This window comes from Hippocampus comes, unplaced genomic scaffold (genome assembly GCF_001891065.2).
Source record: "Hippocampus comes isolate QL1 unplaced genomic scaffold, H_comes_QL1_v1.1 scaffold2, whole genome shotgun sequence".
Lineage (NCBI taxonomy): Eukaryota > Metazoa > Chordata > Actinopteri > Syngnathiformes > Syngnathidae > Hippocampus > Hippocampus comes.
The window spans coordinates 206,738-222,918 of NW_017805139.1; the positions used below are offsets into that span (position 1 = coordinate 206,738).

Below are 16,181 nucleotides of genomic sequence, written 5' to 3' on the forward strand. Positions count from 1 at the left end.
CACACACACACACACACACACACACACACACACACACACACACACGCGCACACACACACACACATACACACAGATTGCAGCAAGGATGTGATTGTTGTGAGAGCAGAGGAATTACATCCAGATAGTGGAAGATTTTTTTTTACCTGCTTTGCTATGATCTGCTGTCACAGTGAACATGAAATCCCCGTCTCCAGCAGTAGCTCAGCCCCTGATAGCGAAAACTAAGCCCTTGTGTTGGGGCTTACTACGCTTGATGGAGTCTTTAGAAACACTCTGACGACAGGGAAGGTTGCTCGCCTTCCTTCTGCTCACATCATTGCATGGAAGGACGCAACTTTGGGCAACCTTGTGCCTTGTTACCTGACTATTGAATATTGGTGAGAGATTTGAAGACAGGAATCCACTACATGCGCCTATGATAGTTTATATTTCTCCCTTTGCATCTCTCTGCCTGTACATGTAGCTATGTGGTCATTTGAAATAAGTGGAGGGTGATTAACGCGGAGGTTTGTAGAGAAGGTCAGGCACTGGCAGCAATTAAAGTCACTTATATGGCAGATCAAGTGCTTGATGAGATGCAATGCAATAAAAAGCACTTGTTCTGTTTGGCCCGCTGTTTAACAGCACAGAGGCATTACAATGCTTTTAACACTGCAGTCTTCTCTTTGTCAAGGGAAAACAGGCATGGCTTATCTTGATCAAATTCGATTGAATAATTGACAGCGCAGTGGAAGTTAATACTGTTAGTTAATTAGTTAGTTTGTGAGTTCGTACCTCCCCCTCTCACACAAATGTTCTGAGTTCAACTGTGTTGGTTCAGGACTTTCCGTGTGGAGATCGTATGTTCTTCAGGTTTGTTTGGGTTATTTCAAGTACTCTACTCCGAGCTCATACCTACAAAAAATGCACAGTGGAAGCCACCAAAGTCATAACATTTGGAATTTAGAAAATACTTTCTGGGGAGGAAATGTATCAAAGGTTAAATATCATCAAATCTCATCTCAGTGACCATCTGAAGGCTTGATTATATTTTGCGTTTTCTTTTGCTCGTGATGATATCAATGTAATAATCACAAAGCTGTAAATCAGATTGAATGCAGAAAAGTGCCTGGCTGCCTGCCAATGAAATGACATTTACACATTTCATTTTGCTTTCAGTTGCTAAGAAGGCCTGTGCTCTGACTCAAAGCGTAATGGCTAATGACTAGCTTGACAACAACTCACCCAGTTTTATTTTAAGTTTTATTCGACAACACTTTTTAGTGGCAGAGGTATTTGTCTTGTATGAGTTATGAATCTGACTTAAAAACCGCATGTAGACTTCAAGCTTATACCTTTTATAATTTTGGAGGAGGTCAAATTATTAATTTGACCTCCTCCACAATATACCGGTATGCGTACCGGGACTTTTTACAGCGTACCGGAACGTCACATGAGCCCACAGTTAGCACCCTCTTTTGTTCTATTTCTCTCATGCACTTTGTGATACTCATACGACTCTTTGGTAATTTGGGGAAGATTTGGGATTTGTTTCTGCCTCCGGTGACTGCTTAATTTGTGTGTGCACTGCCATTTAGATTTGTCAAGAAAGCTGCAAAAATAGTCATAACCTAACAAAGACCAACGCAAAGACTAACATAAAAAAGTTGACTAAATTATACATTGATGCCAAGGCAATAGTAATTTAGTAGGCTTTCATTCTAAAAATGGCCCATGACGTGGGTGTGGTCTTGAAGTGCCCACTTCACGCCACTGATGTGCTTTTGCCTTGTCAAGAGTGTAGTGTAGTGCGCGACTTGTGCACCGCATGTAAAGGCAATGAAAGGAGGCTCTTTGAGTGGCCATGATTGAAGTTTGCTGTGACCACTCTCGTGGCACAGCCCTCCTACTCGCAGATCTGCCAGCCTGCATTTGCCTGCAAAATGACCAAAATCAGATCAAATCTGCCTCTGTGTACACCAGAGGCGATTGCTCTAAGACTGCAAGGGAAGCTCAACTTCCCCTAAAATGTCAAAAAATAAGTAAGCAAATATATGTGTGTACATACAATTGTGTGTACATGTTATTGACTAAATATACGCTACAACGCGCTCAACTTTTTTTATGAATCAGCTTCTTATTATTGAAATGAGATGAGTCATTGGATAAATGCTGGTTTTGTCCCGCCCATCGGACGCTCAGCGTCTCTGGGAGTCTATGGACAGTGGGCATTTATGGGCTGGACCGGACGCTGAGCTTTTCTGCATGATGATTGGATGAGCTGTCTGAGGCTGAATCTCTTTTTGATTGACAGCGAAATGAGTCAATCGCCAATCTTTTGGTGTAGGCATTCGTGGGAGCATTTTTCAATTCTCATTCGGTTCTGAGTTGAACTGGAGACTTCTTCTAATCATCTTAGCGACACTCCCTTTGTTGAAAACGACTAGCGACAGATTAATATTTTATTTCTTGTTGTTGTGTTTTATTGTAGTTGCTTGTCTTCGCAGACTGACTTATATCACCACAGTTAAGACCCTGGAAAAGATGCCTTGTTGGTATGACAGGGTCACAGATCATTTTCTTGAAAAGGAACGGAGAGTAGAATTCATGTATAAATAAACGGACACATTTTATGATGTAGGCCGAAATTGAGCTTCCCTTCCTTGACAGACCAGCATCCGCCACTGGTGTACACCCCACACAGGATTTATGCTTGTCACGAAAAGAGGGGTCTACTGTATATGTTAAACACTTAATTGCTTGTTTGTTCAGTTATCCACACCCTTCTAAAGCATTTGACCAAAACAACATTACCTCAGAGTTTTCCCTTCTGAAAGCCTGTTGTTATAGTGTTTCAATTTAAATGCATTGATTCATGCGACGACTTTAGTCAGAAAACGTGTGTGTTCAGCTACGTGTTTAAATACAAGCTTGATGCTGCAGTTTATTATTTTGGGAATTGGCTGTGCTGTGTGGATGTCTGCGAGAATGTTTATTCATCTGCTTTACAGTGTGAACCAACTGTTTTACCCTTGAACAGGGCTGAGCATATTTTCATAAGTAATCAGCACACTGGCCAATTTAATTCAGTTCTTTATAATCAACCTAGGGAGCAAAAAAAAAAAAAACTAATTTAAGTACTGTATATTAAATCACCACATGAGCTCAGGTAAAGCTAAAGTCAATTATGCTACAAACTAATGTCAGTCTTTGGGGGTGGAAATATTGTCATTTATGGGAGCCACGGCAGCTCTGTGTATGAGCTGTTAAATTGTGGCCCACACATCAGCGCAATTAAACCCATCAGAGGAACAGAGGCTTTCTGGTTGAATTCACAATGTTAATTAGCCGGCTGGGCTTTTTTTTTTTTTTTTTTTTTAAATAAGTTATTGCAATGCTTTATCTTGCGCTCTGGCTGAGTGATTCTCATAAAGACTGTAGCCTCGCTCTTGGTGCCTTCCTATCATAGTCCACGTGTGACTTTAACTAGCAAAAATAATTGCAAGGAAGTGTGTAACTAATGATTTCCATAAAGCCGTCACTGCACATAATGTGTGGCTGTTTTAAAATGCAAATATCCGCTTGTTTATTCAAAAGACATCAATTCCAACTTGCAAAGCTTGTATTATTTTGGAACTTACACAGTTTGGTTTCTCCCTCCTGGACAATTTTATTGGTGATATCCATCCATTATCCGAACTGCCTCCTCGCAAGGGTTGCGGGCGTGCTGAAGCCTATCCCAGCTGTCTTTTGCATTTCTTTGCACCTCAAATAGTAATGCTCATGATTGTGTCTGGTTTTTTTTTTTTTTTTTTTTTTTTTTTAGTAGTAACTCATTTAGTTGTGAATGAGGTTTGTGGTTTGGTCCTCTACTGCAGTAGCTCCAGTTCATCACAAATGAACATGTTAACTGCTCACGCTCAGTTATCATATCTTTGCACCATCATACACTCGTGGAAGTGCAGTGGCTGCCATTAACACTCATTTACTCCTGCCATTTTTCGACGTATCACACCATTAGCTGCACTCTGCCCTGCGTGTGCCCAGAGTTCTGTTTGAGCAAAGTACTTTCTATTCTTGAATTCATTCCTAATCCACAAAAAGAAAGTATCAGTATTTTTCACTTTCATTTTTCCCCTTTTCCGACTGACGACCACGGTCTCAGATTGGGAGTTGTGTTGCTGATCCCAACCGCTTTAGACTCAGCTGCGAACCGCTCCACTGAGATAGAAGATGCGGCTTGAAGAAGCCAACAGTACCACATCATCTGGGAAAAGCAGAGATGTAATACTGTACTGAGACCAGCTATGCTGGAAGTTTGGCTGCTTCCTAGAAATTCTGTCCATAAAGGTAATGAAGAGACTCCATGACAAAGGGCTGCCTTAGCAAAGTCCAACCTTCACCGGAAAAGAATCTGACCTCCTGCTGGCAATGGGGACCAAACTCTGACACCGGTCGAACAGCCCATAGTAGGGCGTCCAATAACCCCAAGGTGAATTCTAACAGAAGCCAGTAGGGGGGGGCGGGGGGGAACAACCATAAACACCTGAATTTTAGCAGGAATGTACCTCTGGCCGTAACACTTTCCCCCTAAAAATAAGTACATCCGGACTAACCCATCCATACAACCCAAGTTAACATCAAAACGCAGGCAATAGTAACAGAGCAATATAGACCAAAAACTTGATTACTATATTTAAAAAAAAAAAAAAAAAAAAAGATCTCACTACTGTTCACACCGGGACAGGGCATCGGCAAACACATTGCTTCCCCCTTTTTCTGTTTGATAACGAGGTCATAATTCTGGAGGGACAACGACCATCGCATTAACCACCAGTTGTGATTGTACATTTGGTGAATAAAAATAAGTGGATTCTGGTCCATATATACAATCACTGTTGTGACAATAGAGCCAACATATACATAAAAAACTGGACCACAAAAGGAGAGCCAGGGTCTCATATTCTATGGTCGAATATTTTTTTCTGACTTCTGTTGATTTTTTTTTTTTTTTTTTGAAAAATATGCACCCAGTGATCCAACCCTTCATCATCAGATTGTAGTTAAACTGCACCCTCCCAGATACTGTACAACTGGCGTCGACCTCCAACGTAAATGGACGAGTGAAATCTGGAGCGCTCAAAACATGTTTGCTACATAGCAGAGCCTTGCAGTTTTCAAATGCTCTGTCACACAGTTCGTTCCACAGAAATGGACGTTTTGGACTGACGAAGTCCATCAGGGGAGCTGTTTGTTGTGGAGAAGTTTTTATAAAACCCTCTATAATACCCCATTCCCAGGAAGCGGCGCAACTCTCAACGGGTGGTAGGCACTGCAAAGGAATTTATAGCTGCTGTCTCGGCTGCCAGGGGCCACACTTTTCCACCACCCACCTGTTTTCCCAAGTACGTAACAGATGCATTACCAAATTCACACTTATCCAAGTTAATGGTGAGCGAAGCCTCAGCTGCTGGACGATGGTTCTCAGGGTATGCAAGTGCTTTTCCCACTCACTGGAATGTATCACTACATTGTCTATATCTGAGATATAATATGGAACATCACCCAAAACTGTGTTTACCAATTTTTGGGGATACAAGGCAGTGCATTCTTCAGGCCAAACACCATCACTGTATATTGTCGAAATTGATCTGGTGTTACAAAAGGCAAACTTGCCAATATCCTTTTAACAGATCAAACTTGGACACATAACAAGCTGAACCAACTGTAATAATTCAGTCATCAGTACAAGGAAGCGGGAATGAATTTGCTACCGTTAGGTTATTAACCTTTCGGTAGTCAGTGCAGAACCAAAACGTTGAGTCAGGTTTCGGCACAAGGAGACAGGGACTCCTCCATGGACTAGAGCTAGATTTTGTTAGACCATGCTCAAGAAGGTATTGAGTCTCCTATTCACACACACACACACACACACACACACACACACACACACACACACACACACACACACACACACCCCCACAAACACCAAAACACACACACACACACACACACAATCACATACCCCAACACCCTGAGCCATGCAGTGACAACTAAAGAAAAGTCCCAAAAGAAGCCAACTAATGCCTATAACCCAAAACAACCCCCAAATTAACCCTGTAATTGACAGATACTGAGTACCCCAAAATACATGGGTTAGATCTATCTAATGTCACTTCAAACTAAAGTGAGAAAAGGGAAGCCATCATTGTATGTTGTAATTATGAGAAAATGAAGCTTCACTGTTCAACCTTGTGCTGAAAGCACAACAATTTGTATTCTTAAACCCCTTCACTTAAACCAACCATGCCATCTAGAAGAGTCAAAAATACAACTGGTTCATGAAGCAAATTTGAAGCTTTGTTTTCCCATCACTTGTATGTTGTACACTTTTTTTTTAATAGAATAACTGAAAATATATTGTGGTGTATGATGATATGAAATGGCTTCTATCGTGATGAATTTTTTTTTTCCATATTGCACAGCACAAATTCCCATAAAACAGCGATGGGCTATCTTCACCTAACAGTATAAAAGTTTGTTAGCCTTTATAATTAATTACCTAAAGTGAGGTTTCAATCCTGGTCACTAAAGGAATAAAAACCGGTCTGGAGTCCATGCCCGTTCTGCTTTCATGACTTGAAGTTATGGTTCCTGCTTCCTTCCTAAAGAAAAATATTTGTGTCATGAAATGAATCCGCAGGCTAAGATAATGTCAAACAAATGATCTGCCAGGATGTTAAAAAAAAAAAAGTACTTAATTCTTAGGTCCTTCAAAATACGGTAATGCCTCAGTTGAAATCATGTTTCACAGGTGCATTTGTACAATTTGCTCCTCCTCAGGCTACTAACTTAATTAACAGGCTAATTAAGTGGTTTGCTGCACTTACAGCTTGTGTGTGTTCCAGTGCACTGAGCTTTTCTTTTTTGTTTGCTGTTCGCTCTGTTAATTAATTAGTGTGCTAATGGGTGCCTGTGTGGTATGTTGTCAAAGAATGCCACTCACGAAACTGTTTCACATGTACAGATTACAGGGTTTGCCATGGTCACTTTTTAAAAATGTTTTAAACATGTATGAATCTTGGCAAAATACTTCTCTTTTCTCTTATAGTCTCTACTGTGTCTGTAATCTAGTATCAATAATGTCTTTCAAATGACAACCCGCCAAAGTATTTTTGTTAAAGTATTTTGCAGACTTTAGTGTGTCATAAAACACAGCTATGCTTTTCTGAATATCAAAACTGCAAACACTGCCCTGATAAAAATGGATTTTTTGGGTTTCCGTTGACGGAGACATTCATAGTGACATCTGGAAGTCAGTAACGTGTGTGTGTGTGTGAGTGTGTGTGTGTGTGTGTGTGTGTGTGTGTGTGTGTGTGTGTGTGCGCTTGAAGATAGCCCAGTGACGATTTGGTGACAGAATGTAAATCCATATTATACGCATCCTTGGACCACAACCAAATACTGTGCAGATAGACTAATGCAATTTTGGTGAATTTGATCGGCGCAGGCAGAAAGATTCTGAGTTCCGCAGAAACATGACAACCGTGGACATCAAACTTTCTGAAACATTGTAAAAATCAAATCACACAGATTGCGGCGTCCACTGTATGTTCCCTGTTATGGAGTGATGACCACACCACTGTCTGTTCTGGTGCCCAAAAACTACTTTTTCAGGTAAGAAGACACACATTTTCATCACAAATATTTTTTGCATGTTTCCATTGTGTTGTCAATACAATTGTTTCATTTTCATAAACTCAAGTAGTCACTTCTCTCGTTTAATTTGATGTGTTGCATTCATGCTAGCTTTGAAGCTAAATGCTAAAAAGCTTTTTCATGGTTGACTGGCTTTAACTGTTCTTAAAAAAAATTATACTTGATTATTCTTTATTTAATTAATCTCATGTTTATATTATTTTTTTAAATGTATCATTTGTTTTCATTTTTTAATTTACACTTTTTATTCATTATTATTATTTGAGTCTTACAAGTTTATGGTTCCTTCTTTATTATCCATTACAGTGTTTCCATACATTTATCACGACGGATCTTTACGAAGCATAATCATTGAATTATTCCATCTATTTCCAAGTAGTGTTACAACTCTCCCCGGTACTGGGGTACTTGCAACATGCATATACCTCTTTGCAATTGACATCAATTTACATAATCTGTGATTGTGTAGTCGAAGTTCTGTATGTCATTTATAGCATATAAATATCGGTCTCAAATGTCAACATTTTTGTTCTCGAGCACAGAGACACTTGTTCAAACAAAATGTGTCACTATCCTCCTGTGTCTCTCTTACCAATAATGGGGTCTCTTGATTTGCAAACCTCAATGATTCTCAATACTATGAAGAGGTAAGAATATATAAAAGTATTAATTATTAAAACTTCTACACTTAACCGAGAGAAAGATGGACAAGTGAAGTAAGTGTAAAACAATGTTATAACCAACATTAGTGCAGTAAAAAAAAAACAACAAAAAATATTTAATTTTGTTACCAGCAGATGGCAGTACGAACAACGAATATCAGTGTCTTAAAAAGCCACCTTACATTCACCTATAATAGTGAAATTGATTTTGCCTGCAGTTTTTGGAATGTTTTTGATGAGAAAAAATAATGCTGATTAGTCTAACTTCATGTCCAAATTTACTGACTGAAACATGAATTTCTTTTCTTCTCGGTCGTGACTCCATCCAATTAGAGGGTAGTGGAAAAATGAGCAGGTTGTTTTAGTGCAGAGCAACGACATGCACACCGTCTGTTGGCTTTCCACTTGAATCCTAGACACTGATTAACCAGTTTGCAAGCATTTACGACCTGCTCCAGATGAGGATAATAGCAGACCTATGGACAGTGAACTCAAAGACTGTAAACACTTAACCCGAGCTAAACAAACTTGGGCTAATGTTTCACACAGTCAAAAACAATTCTTAGTGCAGTGCTTTCACAAAATTTCAGGTTCCAGTCAGGTGTCGACTCAATGCAGAAGATTTGTCTAGCGTGATTTTCTTTGCATTTCTTGTCAAACAAGTTAGTTCACAGATGTGCACAACAGCTCCTTCAAGAGCCTACAATGGAAAAGCGATCCAACCATTTTTAATTACTGTGACTCACAAAACATGTCCACACCTCCACATCTTTCCCAAGACAAACAAAGGGCACAAAAACATTGACTCAATGACGAAATGTTTAACTTCTCTGAAAGCCACCATCAGCCAACAACCCCCGTCTTCTCCTTTTTTTTTTTTATCTGGGCCACAACCTGAGGGCTTCTGGCCTTATTGCCCAGACACTGTTCCCCTACTGTTGTCCTAATACTAGTCAAACATTATTTTGAATGGACAAACTCAATACTGTTCAGCCCACTCAGTGTAAATATTAGCCGAGCACACAAAGAGGTTGGAGTTGCTATGTGTGTATCTGTATACCAAGTGACGTTTCTCTGTTAGCGCCTTCTGCACAGTACACAGCAGCAACAATAATGATGGTGGGGGCACAAAGAAAAGGGTGCAAGAAACAAAGAAAACGGAATTCAGGCTTTCTGGCCAGAGATGCTTCCTTGTTTGACAAAGAATGACATATCATCACACACATTAGTGCCCTTGCCATTTTCTAGCATATAATGCTCAATGCGACAAATCAGGGCAACCACTTTGTTTGGTAATTTCCCCAGTCAACGTATTCTAATAATAGGGGCTGGTACATACAGCACCTATGGAGTTATACCCATAATTGTTTCACGGTGGATGTGAACAATAACAGCAGAGCAGGTATGGCACCTGTAAAGCTGAGTTTCTGCTGAAAACTCCACGGAAGGCGGGAGCGTGAACCACTACACCATCTACAGCATATCGTTGTCAAACACTCTCTCTGTTTGTACATCGACACCGCAGCTGTATTGGATGTGGCAAAGTGAAGCTATTAGTGAAGATGCCTCGTTTACTTGGTTCTTTCGAGATGTATCATCAAGCAATCATTCACTGGATTAATACAGAAACACAGATTTTGATTGTATTATTTCACGCCAACTCAAATTTACAAATATTTGACAATTTTATGGCGTATACAATGGACACATCCAAATGTGATGAATGGGCTAATATATCACTTCGAATGGTCTGCCCAGTTCAACGGATTTCTGCAGCAGAAATTTAATAAACCGAGAGGAAAATCAATCTTCATTTTAGATGTCCAAAGCGTTTGTGGCACCCTGACTTTTTTCTTTTTTTTTTATATGAAATGCGTTCAAATGGCTCTTTAGTTTCCAATACTAATGTAGTATGTCTGTCCTAATATGTCCTCACTTGCCGTATTGTGCCGCAACAGTCTAAATGTAGGGAAGTAAAAGTCCCCCCAATGTCTGAAAACTGCAATCAAAAGTACAAAATTTATGTTGATATATTTACTTATGCTCACATCCCATCTCTGAAAATATTAGAGTGACTCTGCGAAGAATTAGGGATTTTATGGTGATGGCGTTTTCCTCTCCAAATAGAGACACCGAGAGAAGCCCATAAAATACAAAATATAGGGTGCCCCGACCTTTGTGCTAAAAATAGTAATATATCTCACAATCCCTTGCGATGGACCACACTGGCAGTTAGCGTTGCCTTTTCTTTGCAAGCACCGGTATACTAAATAAGTGGAAATATTTTAATTAGTTTACTCGAGAAGAAGTTTCAAGTGGACTTTGACAATTTGTAGTGATGGAGATGTGCACGAAGACTTTCGGCAGGCAAGCAAGTACGCGGGAAATTGCGTTTAATTGGAGATTTGCATCCTTATAAATTACAATAGAAAGATTGGATTACTGACCTGAAGGTACTGACTGCCAGCGTGATTTATATCGATCTTGTACATTATGTATGTACAATACGCAAGTTTGCAGAGGTGGGCATTCCGTCAGCACAATTAATCTTTACTTCGAGTAGGCATCATCGGTTCAAAGGCTTGCTGAGGACTGTCCTAGCCTAAATTAGAGTGGCAAACCCAACTACTTGTGTTCCAAATTGAAGGCATGCCCCAACCATGTATCATTCTTTTGGTATGAAAAATGACAGTGGTTAAGATGCCTTGCGGAGAGGCATACTGCAGGTCTGTCAACAAGTCGTTGTGGGTAAATTCCCTCATTAATATCCCATTCAATTGGAAAAAAGTTTAAAAGCGCGCTTTTCTGTTACGCAATAGCAAAAGTACCCACTGTCAGTATCTATCTAACATTATGTCTCACACAATTCTCTCTCAACCGATACAATGCCTTCTGTCTGTTGTTCGCATACATATCGTGTCCTTGACTGTTTTGAAAGGCGCTTATAAATAAAATATATTATTATTATTATCAGGTCAATGATACTAAAAACAAAATTGGCGACCAAAGTAGAATGCTGTGTTTCTTCTGTTTGCCGCCTTTGTACATAATGTGTCAAAGAAAGGTAGCAGGCGTCATTCTGTGCAGTCCATATTTCCAAAGAGAATACCAGATGCCAGTGGGATCACTGTAATGCTGCGTAGGCCTGTGGTCTGCAGCTGACGCTGAAAGATAATGGCAGCTCAAAGGGACGGCTTTGGAATTCATCCACCGGTTCCAGTCACCTAGCTGTCCATCATTTATTGTATGCACTTGATTGACATATCCTGAGGACAAACAAAGGCTATTAGTGTATGTGGAGAGCTGATGCGCAAACCCAGATTTTTTACACGGACTGTGATACACTACCAAAATAACGCTTGTTTTTCTTCACTTCCCTGTCCGTTATCATCCTTCATCCCCTCCTTTTCTAATCTCACTTCACACTTGCTGGCTCTGACATAGAAGTGTATTTGCCCTGAGAGAACAGAGTGAAGCTTGAGTGACAGAAGGAAGCTTACAGTGTAGGAGGTGGGCTGAGTCGATTTTATACCACACCTTTCCCATTTGATGTTTCAGAAAGGCAGCGCATTCGTCCATTAGTGTGGAATCAACTGCTAGCACGCAGTGCGAGTCAAGGGTCCTCCAAATCTCCAATGATGAGTCACTATTGACCATATAGGGCTGTTTTAGTTCTTGCTCCTGTGTGAGAAAACTGTGTATATTTATAACGCAAACATTTCAGGAAGAAAAAAAAAGATTTTTTGGGGGGTGTATGGGGGGGGGGCACATTGCTCTGCCAAATGCGAAACCAAGCGACATTGTTGCCATTGTCTTGTTCACAGCACGAAGGAACTTGACTAGGCTATGTGGTATGTAAATTAAGTGGCTTTGAATTTGTTGAGCTACATTCTTTCACCTGTCCAAACATGGCAACGTGCAAAAGAACGACAAAAGTCAACTTAAACAAAGTAGGTCAGATGCGAAAACAGTATGACTTTTTCTGGTTTCGAGGTAAAATGGATGATATTTTTCTCTGGTTCACATGTGCTGGATTCAATTAATTACTCCTTCCTGGAAAGGTGTCTTTCATATATTGAGTCATTCTCCCTGGGAGATTTTGTTTTCATTGCATGGTGAGTCTGAAAATTGAATGTTAGGCCTTTATTTCCTTTTCAAATTAAAGCAAGTCATGAAAATGTCAGCATGTGCCTATCATACGCATTCAATTACTCTGGCATTTGCCCATTGTTTTGATAGCTTTTCACAGTCATTGTAAAAACAACCAGTTAGTCTGTTTTCAAGGCTTTGTCTGATGCTTGTGGAGGCTCTCAGTCGTACAGGAAAGTTCCAAACAATGATAACAAAAGTGCAGTATACGCACACTTAAAAGAAACAAACCACACAATTGAAGATGAACAAGTAAAAATCCTAGGAACAGAAAAGAGATGGTTTGAAAGGGGAGTAAAGGAAGCGATTTTTGTTCAAAAAATTTTCACCCTCTCTGAACCGTGAAGCAGGTATCAGATTTAACCTGTCTCCTATTTACAATAACTTGTTGACCACCAAGGGACATAGACATGCTGATCAGGCCAACTGAAAGTAGCTATTCAGCCCTAGCCCAAACAATAGGCCTAATCAAGACCCAACGATAGGGAATTTAGAAATCAATGGGCCTCTTCACCATAGGGGCGTGACTAACCATCCCCACCCAGTCCTCAAATAGGCCACGCTCAGCTTTTTAGCGCAGAGCAACTTCCCGGAGTCTTCACGGAGTCTTCAGGGTTGTCTACCGCTGACGAAGCTTCTGTGAGAGAAGCGAAACGTCCTTTTTTGTTTTTTGTTTTTTACCCACAGGTACAGATGACGACTGACAGAACCCTTTCTACGAAGGCTTTGTCTGGATTTACTGCGAAAGTGACCTATTCCCGACCACATACTTCCTATGTATTAGTTGACTCCCAATCAAATCTATAAACATAAAGTTATCAGGTTACTTTTATCGAGATACTGAAGGATTACATCGGTATTCTTGTTGCTCATCTGAAGCATTTGACCCAAACATGCGGGGCGGCATGGCTCAGTGGTAGAGTGGTCGTCTTCCAACCCACAGGTTATGGCATTGATCCCTGGCAATTGCGACCCTGTCAAAATGACCTTACAATGGTCACAAAGTAACTCCTTTGATTTGGGCGAGTCTTCTCCTGGTGCCGCAGCTTACTTCCACATTCCGAAATTATATAAGGAAGGTCAATTGTCAGTAGATGTGAATGGGTGTTTGGTTAAATGTGCGATTCACTGGCGACCTGTCCAGGGTGTAACCCTAATGTTGAAGCTGAAACAACAGAGGAGCATTTCTATTTGCATTTTGTGCACTTTAGCCAGCAAAGAGCTATAAATAAAAACACTTCAGTTGTCAACTTGGGTGGCATGGCAGCTGACTGGTTAGCACGGCCGCCTCACGGTGCAGAAGTCCATGGTTTGTTTCCGAGTTCTGCCCTTCCTGTGTGGGGTTTGCATGTTCCCCCCGTGCCGGCGTGGGTTTTCTCCGGGTACTCTGGTTTCCTACAACATTCCAAAACCATACATGGTAGGTTAATGGTACACTCTAAATTGTCCCCAGGTGTGATTGTGAGCGTGAAGGGTTGTTTGTCTACTCCTGTCCTGCGATTGGCTGGCAACTAGTTCAAGGTGTGGCTCTTTTGATGATTGCATCTGGCTCGCAGATAAAACAAAATCTTCTCACTTGTTTTAATCCATCCATCGATTTTTCACTGCTCATGTCCCTGTTCAGGGCTGCAGTAGGCGGCAGGAGCAATTTTAATTGGGTGATACTGGCCTACGTTGGCCGTTGCTGGGTAAACAGGTGAACGCCCCCTTTTGAATCAGTCTGCTCGGTCATTAGCTCAAAGCTAACCCTTCAACAAAGTAGATGGTGAAAAGATGCTTTCATGGCTCTCTAAGTCAAAAAGGTTCCCGACCCCTGCTCTAAATTGTCATTTGGTGTGATTGTGAATGTGAATAGTTGGCTGGCAACCAGGTCAGCGTGTAGCCCGCCTACTACCCGAAGTCAGCTCGGATCGGCTCCAGCACCCCCACGACCCTCATGAGGATCAGCGGCTCGGATAATGGATGGATGGATGGATGAAAGGACGCGGTCAACTCGAGGAAATCTTCTTGCCTTCCTCTTTCTAACAGGGGACAACATGAATGATTTGCGTCTTAGTTCTATTATCCTTCAGATGACAGCTTCTGGACAGAGCTGCTTTGGCTCTCATTGCGACCACCCAAAGTCCCACAAATCATAGTACTTAAGGTGAACCATATCTGCTGTGCAATGTTGTCATACCGTAGTTCTTTTTGTGTGTGTACTGTTGGACAGAAATTGGTTAAATGTTTCACCCGCTGAGGTTGAAGGTAGTTCATTGAACTGATTTATTTTAAAACACCTGGAACATTTGAATTAGATATCCTTCACAATCATTTTAGATTTTATACTGACAATAAACACGTGAAGGCGGAGTGTTGACAAGGCCTACTTTGTTGCTTTTTAATACTGTAATGTTCTCACCATATAAAGCATATCCATCCATTTTCTACACTGTGTATTTTGATCAGGCGCCTGAGAGGCAGGAGCCTATCCCAGCTGACTTCCGAGGAAAGGCACACTACACTGTGGATTGGCCGCCAGTCAATCGCAAGGACACAGAAAGAGACCAACAACTTTCACCTTCGTAGTGAGTAGGAAATGAACCCATGCTGTCTGCATGGAAGATAGGCAAGTGAACCTTTACACCTCGGTGACTAATGTGAAGCTCATTTGTTTGTAAAAAAAAATAATAAATGAATCACCTTGGGCATACAGTATTTTATTGGAAATCCATCTAGAATATAAAATGTCATAATTTTACCGCTTAGTGAAGGTGTGTCAAACATATGGCCCGCGGGCCGGAACCGTCCCCCCAAGGAGGTTCGATCAGGCATGCAGGATCATTTAAAAGTGAAAAAATGCATAAAAGACACGGAATGAATATTTTTAATAAGGTGCAATTCATGGAGTATCCGCTAGGGCACACACTGTTTTGATCAGAGTAGAAGACAACATTGTTTTGACCAGAGAAGAAGACAGTAGTCTCAGTCTGTCACTAAGACAGACCCAACATAGCAGACGCTGTCAAGGACGTGAATATTCTTTACACATTTAATAGCACTCTCCTTAGTTTGTAACGTGGAGGCAGGGATTAAATTTAGATTTTATATGCACATCTGTAAATGGCTTAAAAACTCCTTTCTTTATAAATCTCTTTTAATCTTAAAATGCATGACTATATTTTTCAATACGAATTACTTGTTTTAAGTTTTGTGCCTTTGTACATACAATCAGTAGGATCAGTTGCAATGCATATACTGTATGTGAATGATAAAAGTAAATTGCACATTTGTCTCAGGAAATCTAAGGTGCTTTATGAAATGTTTTGTGAAAGATATATTCATTAAATTTCAACATTTTCCGAATGTTCTTGTGCTTCTTTAGACCAAAACAAAGGAAAGACATATTATTTTGGTTATTTATAGCAGTGTATGGTCTAATTTTAATGGTCCGGCCCACTTGACATCTACCGAGGCCGTATGTGGCCCGCAATGTGAAATGAGTTTGACATCCCTGATTGAGTGGATCGATAGTTTTCGTCGATATTTGTTGAGTTTACCTGGGGCTTTAAGAGGGGCGGGGCTGCCACTGACAGGTGACCGTTCGCTTGACTTATAAAAAGCGGCATCGCAGCTTGTTTCGTTTAATAAAAAATAATCATTCACTTCGTCGTCAGCATGGCCCAATGGTGA

General features: G+C 40.7%; 1 long non-coding RNA gene across 1 annotated transcript in view; it reads left to right on the forward strand.

Moving 5' to 3' along the window:
- Positions 1–15,130, forward strand: part of LOC109514298 (uncharacterized) — a 22,705-nt gene extending 7,575 nt beyond the window's left edge. Inside the window, exon 3 of the long non-coding RNA XR_002167962.1 lies at positions 14,958–15,130. This is a non-coding gene — a long non-coding RNA (uncharacterized LOC109514298). The remainder of the gene's footprint in view (positions 1–14,957) is intronic.
- Positions 15,131–16,181: the final 1,051 nt, after the last annotated feature.